The following is a 7925-nucleotide window of genomic DNA, read 5'->3' on the forward strand; positions in this document are numbered from 1 at the left end:
CATGTGAGTCGTCTCCATGCATGCAGCAGGTGCTTATTACATGCTTGTGACGTTAACTGACAAAAATAGCTACTGTTTCTCAGGCATTTCCTGACATTTATATAGTGCCCCCACAGTTTACAGAGCACCCTGTAAGTTCATCTATGGAGCAAAATCTTTTTTTTGTTGTTTTTTTTTGAGACAGAGTTTCGCTCTTGTTGCCCAGGCTGGAGTGCAATGGCACCACCTCGGCTCACCGCAACCTCCGTCTCCTGGTTTGAAGCGATTCTCCTGCCTCAGCCTCCCAAGTAGCTAGGATTACAGGCATGTGCCACCACGCTTGGCTAATTTTGTATTTTTAGTAGAGATGGGGTTTTTCCATGTTGGTCAGGCTGGTCTCCAACTCCAGACCTCAGGTTATCCACCCACCTCGGCGTCCCAGAGTGCTGAGATTACAGGTGTGAGCCACCCCGCCCGGCCCTATGGAGCAAATTCTAAAGTGCAGGGAGGGCAGGGAACTGCCAGATGAGCAAGATAGAGACCTGGGTCCCAGATCTGCCCTCAGGGAGCCACCGTCTCCAGAGAGGGGGATGGTGGGTAAAGAAGCAAAGGCTGTGTGCTTAGCTGCACCTAATCCAGCACCCAGGCTGGGCGTATCTTGGTCAGGGAGGGCTTTAAAGGAAGATTGTTCGAGATGGAGGGAGCAACCATGTATGCAGAGGTCTGAAAGTCCAGGGCCAATTAAAGAAGGGCAAGCAGGCCGGGCGCAGTGGCTCACACCTATATCCCAGCACCTTGGGAGGCCCAGGTGGGCAGATCACTTGAGGTCAGGAGTTCAGGACCAGCCTGGCCAACATGGTGAAACCCCATCTCTGTTAAAAACAAAAATTAGGGCCGGGCGCGGTGGCTCACGCCTGTAATCCCAGCACTTTGGGATGCCGAGGCGGGCGGATCACAAGGTCAGGAGATCGAGACCACGGTGAAACCCCGTCTCTACTAAAATACAAAAAATTAGCAGGCGGTTGTGGGGCCTGTAGTCCCAGCTACTCGGGGGAGGCTGAGGCAGGAAGAATAAAGTGAACCGAGGCCCGGAGCTTGCAGTGAGCGAGATCGGCTCACTGCACTCCAGCCTGGCTGACAGAAGCGAGACTCTGTGCAAAAAGTGGGGCCGGGTGCAATTGGCTCCGCCTGTCACCCAGCACTTTGGGAGGCTGGTGGGCAGATCACAGGAGTCAGGCAGGAGATCAAGACGCCCTGGCTAACAGGGCAGAACCCCATCTCTACTAAAAATAAAAATTAGCCAGGCATGGTGGTGGAGGCCTGTAGTCCCGGCTACTGGGAGGCACAAGGGCAGGAGGGGATAGAGAATTACGAACCGGGATGTGGGAGCTTGCGGTGAGCAGGAATCCGCCACTGCACTCCAGCCTGGGTAACAGAGTTGAACTCCGTCTCAAAAAAAAAATTAGCCTGGCGTGGTGAGAGCCTGTAGCCTAGCTACTTTCGGGGAGGCTGAGGCAGGAGAATGCGGCTTGAAACCGGAGGCAGAGGTTGCAGTGGGCTGGCTCCAGGTCCGCCGCTCCAGCCTGGAGACAGAGGCGGACTCTGTCTCAAATAAATAAATATGTAAGTAAGGGCAGGCAGCAAGGCTGCAGGGTTGGGGAGAGGGGTTAGAATTGTTAGAATCCTTTGTGGGCTCTTCTATTTGCACGCCTCCAGAGAGGAGCAAGCTTTGTTTGCAGGTCCGAGTATCAAGTCAAACCCACTTCCTTAGGTTCCCATTAATGGCCACAATGTATGGCGCACTTCTATGTGCCAGGCCCTGTGCAAAGCGCTTTAGGTGCATGATTTCATTAAATCCTCCTATTCAAAGCAGGTACCTTTTTTTTTTTTTTTTTTTTTTTTTTTTTTAAGCCTCCAAAGTAGGTTCTTTTTTTTTGTTTTTTTTTTTTTTTTTTTTTTCTTGAGATAGAGTTTTGCTCTTGTTGCCTAGGCTGGAGTACAGTGGCCCAATCTCAGCTCACTGCAATCTGCACCTCCAGGTTCAAACCATTCTCCTGTCTCAGACTCCCAAGTAGCTGGGATTACAAGCACCCGCCACCAGGCCTGGCTAAGTTTGTATTTTTAGTAAAGACAGGGGTTCACCATGTTGGTCAGGCTGGCCTCGAACACCTGACCTCAAGTGATCCACCCGCCTCGGCCTCCGAAAGTGCTGGGGTTACAGGCCTGAGCCACCGCACCCGGCCCAAAGCAGGTACATTTTTATCCCCATTTCACAGATGAGGAATCTGAGGCTCAGAGAGGCAAAGTCTCTCCAAAGACCACAGAGCTTGTGAATGGCAGAGCTGGGAGGAAAGTCACCTTCCCTGAGCCTCAGTGTTCCCATCTGCAAATTCTCTGCTCCTCCAGGAGAGGCTGGAAGGGGCTAGCCTCGCGCGCTCCCGGAGGTCCAGCCGCCCTCGGGACAGGCAAGTGGCTACCCAGGCCACTGCGTGGTGTATCACTTTCAGTTCCTGGGAAGAAGGTTAAATACCTCCGAGGGGCCCATTGAGGCTGTGGCAGCAAAGGAGGGGGTGACCGAGTGACTTTCAAAGGGGCCTGAAATGCGTAGCCAGCCCCTCCCCCCGAGGAGGGGGCCCTGCTTCCTCCTGGTCTAATGATATTCTGGGCTCAGCCCTCGTCTTTGGCGGCAGTTTAACCCGAGCCGGGGCGGATTTCTTTCTCACTGATCTCAGCTTGACACCCAATTAGCACAAGAATGGGAGGAGGAAGCCTGCGAGAGGCGCCTCCCAGCCTCCCGGGGCGCGCGAGGGGAGCAGGCGGGAAGACAAAGGACAGCAGGCAGGGGGGCACCCGCGCCCTCGCCTCCCCCACCTACCCCGCCATTGTCTCCCTACGAGCTTCAGAGAGGACGGAGGCCTACGCCCGGGCTGGCCGGCCTGCTGGAGGGAACAGGGAATGGGGCCCAAGCCCCTGTTTTGTGTGGACCCAAAGGGAAAGCATTTGGGTGAGGCTGTCCAAGGGAAGGCAGTGAGGTCAGTGCATAGGGGCAGGGATCCCGAGGGTACTAAAGCCTGGGGCTGAGGCCTTACGGGTGCTCAGGCAAGCCACCGGTTCGGAGTCTTGGTGCTCTCATCTGAAAAGGGGATCGTGAAGAGTCCCTGTGAGGAGACAATTAGGGGGTGCTTGCAATGCACCTGGCAGGTGCAAAGTGGGCGTGCAATAAATACTCTGAAAGATTATGGGTGTTACGATAATATTGTTACTAACTAAAGGGTGGAGTGGAGTAGGCTTGGGTCAGAAGGAAGGACTTTTATCAGTGACAGCTGGGCATCCAGAGTGGGCTGGCTTACCCAAAGAGCTCACCAATCTCTGGACTCTGCCAGGAGAAGCTGGAGGACCACCTGGGAGATTCTATTAGGGAGGGACTGTCTTTGGCCCTGCACATAGACTCACAACACCTCCTTTAGACTTGGGCTTCCATGTGACTTCCTGTAGGAAGCCTTCCGGGACCCCAGGACTAGGTTGGGGACCTCCTCTGGTTCCCACAGGCCCCGCGTTCTCCCTCCATAGCATGGATTGCTCTGTGTCTTTTGTGGTTCCCTCTATGTGGTCTCCTTAAATATCAGCCCCAGGAGGCAAGGAGACCCACAGGTTTTGGGGTTTGTTTTGTTTTGTTTTGAGATGGAGCCTGGCTCTGTCGCCCAGGCTGGAGTGCAGTGGCACAATCTCGGCTCACTGCAACCTCCCCTTCCAGGGTTCAAGCGATTCTCCTGCCTCAGCCTCCTAAGTAGCTGGGATTACAGGTGTGCTCCACCACGCCTGGCTAATTTTGTATTTTTAGTAGAGATGGGGTTTTGCCATGTCCAGGCTGGTCTCGAACTCCTGACCTAAAGTAATCCACCCGCCTCTGCCTCCCAAAGTGCTGGGATTACAGGCGTAAACCACCATACCTGGCCTACCAACAGGTTTTGTTCATCATTGTTCCCAGCAGCAACACTGGCCCTGGTGTGTAATAGGTTCTCAGTGAAGGTTTGTCCGGTGGATGAAGCTCTTCAAATGCTCCCAAGTGCTCCATTCCAGCTCTGGGAGGCAGCTTCCAGGTCAGAGGACACTGAGGTGGGTTGGAATCAGAGGCTGTAAAGAGCTCTGTATGCCTTCTAGGTAGGTCCTTAGCTTGTTGGCAAAGGGAAGCCATTAAGTGACTGATATCACTCATTCATTTACTCATTCAGCAAGCTCTTGGCAAACTCCTATAGAGTACAGAGTTCCACACTACCTGGTATAATCAAAGATGAATCAGGAAAAGTCTCTGCCCAGAAGGAGCTTAGATTCCAGTAGCAGAATCTTAGAATATGTTTGCAGAGAAGACCTTAGGAGATCATTTGGTTCCAAACCTCTTCACAGAATAGGGAAACTGAGTTCCACAGAGGGGTGGGTCACATGGCATGGTGAGGGTGAAGCCTTTCTGTGTACCACAGGACTCCTCTGCTTTCCGAGGACCAGGGCAGTGTCTCATTTGTCCTTGTTTTATAGGAACAGGGCGTGGCACATTGAAGGGGCTCAAAGCTGTCCATGGAGTTGATGTGTACAATGAAGCCAAGGCCAGAGGAGGTGGGAGGCAGGCAAGCCAGAGAGGAAGCAGGTGCAGGTGAGGTGATGAGCTGGGGGGTTGGGGAGGCATGCCAGATTAGAAGAGAGACTCAGCCAGGCACAGTGGATCATGCCTGTAATCCCAGCACTTTGGGAGGCTGAGGTGGGCAGATCAGGAGGTCAGAAGATCGAGACCATCCTGGCTAACACAGTGAAACCCCATCTCTACTAAAAATACAAAAAATTAGCTGGGTGTGGTGGCGGGCGCCTATAGTCCCAGCTATTCAGGAGGCTGAAGCAAGAGAATGGTGTGAACCCGGGAGATAAAGCTTGCAGTGAGCTGAGATCGCACCACTGCACTCCAGCCTGGGGGACAGAGTGACACTCTGTCTCAAAAAAAAAGGGAAGGCCGGGCGCGGTGGCTCAAGCCTGTAATCCCAGCACTTTGGGAGGCCGAGACGGGCGGATCACGAGGTCAGGAGATCGAGACCATCCTGGCTAACCCCGTGAAACCCCGTCTCTACTAAAAAATACAAAAAACTAGCCGGGCGAGGTGGCGGGCGCCTGCAGTCCCAGCTACTCGGGAGGCTGAGGCAGGAGAATGGCGTAAACCCGGGAGGCGGAGCTTGCAGTGAGCTGAGATCCGGCCACTGCACTCCAGCCTGGGTGACAGAGTGACACTCTGTCTCAAAAAAAAAGGGAGACTCATCCAAATTTGGTGACTGTTTTGATATGAGGGAAAATTAGGATAATTTGGGTGTTGGGTGTTTTGGTGGGTGGTAGTGGTATTCCTGAGATGGGGAACACAGAGAGAACCTGTTTTGTTTTGTTTTGAGACGGAGTCTAGCTCTCTTGTTGCGCCACTGCACTCCAGCCTCCCAGGTTGAAGCAGTTCTGCTTCAGCCTCCCAAGTAGCTGGGATTACAGGTGTGCACCACCACGTCCGACTAATTTTTGTATTTTTAGTAGAGATGGGTTTCACCATATTGGCCAGGTTGGTCTTGAACTCGTGACCTCAAGTGATCAACCTGCCTCGGCCTCCCAAAGTGCTGGGATTACCAGCGTGAGCCACTGCGCCCGGCTGAGAGAACCTGTTTTAGGAAAGAGGCACTGTGCCAAGAACTTATTCAGTCCTCACTACAACCCTATGGGGTTGGGATGTTATTATTCCCATTTTAAAGATGTGGTAACTGAGGTGCAAAGCTGTTAAGGGACTTGCCCAAAGACACAGCTAGAAAGTAGTAGGACCGGCCGGGCGCGGTGGCTCACGCCTGTAATCCCAGCACTTTGGAAGGCCGAGAAGGGTGGATCACCTGAGGTCGGCAGTTCAAGACCAGCCTGACCAACATGGAGAAACCCCGTCTCTACTAAAAATACAAAATTAGCCAGGCATGGTGGCACATGCCTGTAATCCCAGCTACTCGGGAGGCTGAGGCACGAGAATCGCTTGAACCCGGGAGGCGGAGGTTGCGGTGAGCTGAGATCGCGCCACTGCACTCCAGCCTGGGCAAAAAAGAGCGAAACTCTGTCTCAAAAAAAAAAAAAAAAAAAGAAAGTAGTAGGACCTAGATATATTAATTTTTAATTTTTATTTTTATTTGAGACAGTCTCACTCTGTCACCCAGAGCTGGAGTGCAGAGGTGTAATCAGCTCACTGCAACCTCCGCCTCCCAGGTTCAAGCAATTCTTGTGCCTCAGCCTCCTGAGTAGCTGGGACTACAGGTGTGCGCTACCATGCCTGGCTAATTTTTATATTTCTGGTGGCGATGGGGTTTCATCATGCTGCCCTGGCTGGTTTTGAACTCCTGGCCTCAAGCAATCCATCCACCTTGGCCTCCCAAAGTGCTAGGATTACAGGCGTGAGCCACTGTGCCTGCCCAACCTCATTCCATTTCTGCCCTGGGCTTTTTTTTTTTTTTTTTTTTTTGAGACAGTCTCACTCTGTCACCAGGCTGGAGTGCAGTGGCTCGATGTCAGCTCACTGCAACCTTCACCTCCCAGGTTCAAGCAATTCTTCTGCCTCAGCCTCCCGAGTAGCTGGGACTACAGGCACGCGCCACCACATCCAGCTAATTTTTGAATTTTTTTTTTTTTTTTTGAGACGGAGTCTCGCTGTGTCCCCCAAGCTGGAGTGCAGTGGCGCGATCTCGGCTCACTGCGAGCTTCGCATCCCGGGTTCACGCCATTCTCCTGCCTCAGCCTCCTGAGTAGCTGGGACTACAGGAGCCCACTACCGCGCCTGGCTAATTTTTTGTATTTTTTTTTAGTAGAGACGGGGTTTCACCGTGGTCTCAATCTCCTGACCTTGTGATCCGCCTGTCTCGGCCTCCCAAAGTGCTGGGATTACAGGCGTGAGCCACCGCGCCCGGCAATTTTTGAATTTTTTTAGTAAAGACAGGGTTTCACCATGTTGACCAGGATGGTCTTGATCTCTTGACCTCGTGATCTCCCCGCTTCAGCCTCCCAAAGTGCTGGGATTACAGGCGTGAGCTACCGCACCCAGCCTGCCCTGGGCTTTTGCAACTGGGCTCGTCTCTTTCCTTATTCCCCTCAAATCATCCTCCACATTGCAGCCAGAAATGATGTTTTAAAACAGAATTCTAAAATGCCACTGTCTCCCAAAACCCTTCAGTAGTCTTCCACTGCTCCTAGAGACTGGAATGTTTACCTGCTTACAAGGCAGGGGTTGGCCCCTGCCCACCTTTGCAGTTCCATCTCTAGATGGATGAAAGGCTCCCTAACTTCCACTTTCTTCTCCCTTCCAGCATGTTCTCACTCAGAGCTTCTGGGCCTTTTGTCCTCCTCACTGGAATGCTCCTAGAGGTTTCTCTCCCCTCACAGCCACCTGGTTTACTCAGGCTTTAGAGCTCAGCAAGTCCAGTCTACTCAGTTTTCCTTTTGAAGTTCCTATAACTTCGGTTCCTTTTTTGAGGTTGTACATATCTTAGTATTAGCATGCTTATTTGGTTACAGTTAGTCTCCCCGCTAGACTGTGAGTGCCTTAAAGGCAGGAACCTTGCCCGTCTCCTTTACCACTAGCACCCATCAAAATGCCTGGCACAGGGAGGCAATGAACAGCTGTTGAACGAGTGATATCCAAATCGACAGCAAAGGAAGCGGCTGGATAGCGAGTCGTCCGCTCAGGAGAGATTCTGGGTCGGAAATAAAGATCTGGGAGTCACTTATAATTCAAAACAGACGAGTGGATGGGCTCGCCCAAGCGGTGTGTAGACTGGAGAGATTCTAACTCATGCAAGATAAGCAATTACGTGGCTCACAGTCACGTCGCAAAGATGCTGGGGGCTCTCCTCCGCCTGCTTGTGGTCCCGTACAAGGCGCTTCCCACCCTGGGTCTC

Source organism: Papio anubis, chromosome 13 (genome assembly GCF_008728515.1).
Source record: "Papio anubis isolate 15944 chromosome 13, Panubis1.0, whole genome shotgun sequence".
NCBI lineage: Eukaryota > Metazoa > Chordata > Mammalia > Primates > Cercopithecidae > Papio > Papio anubis.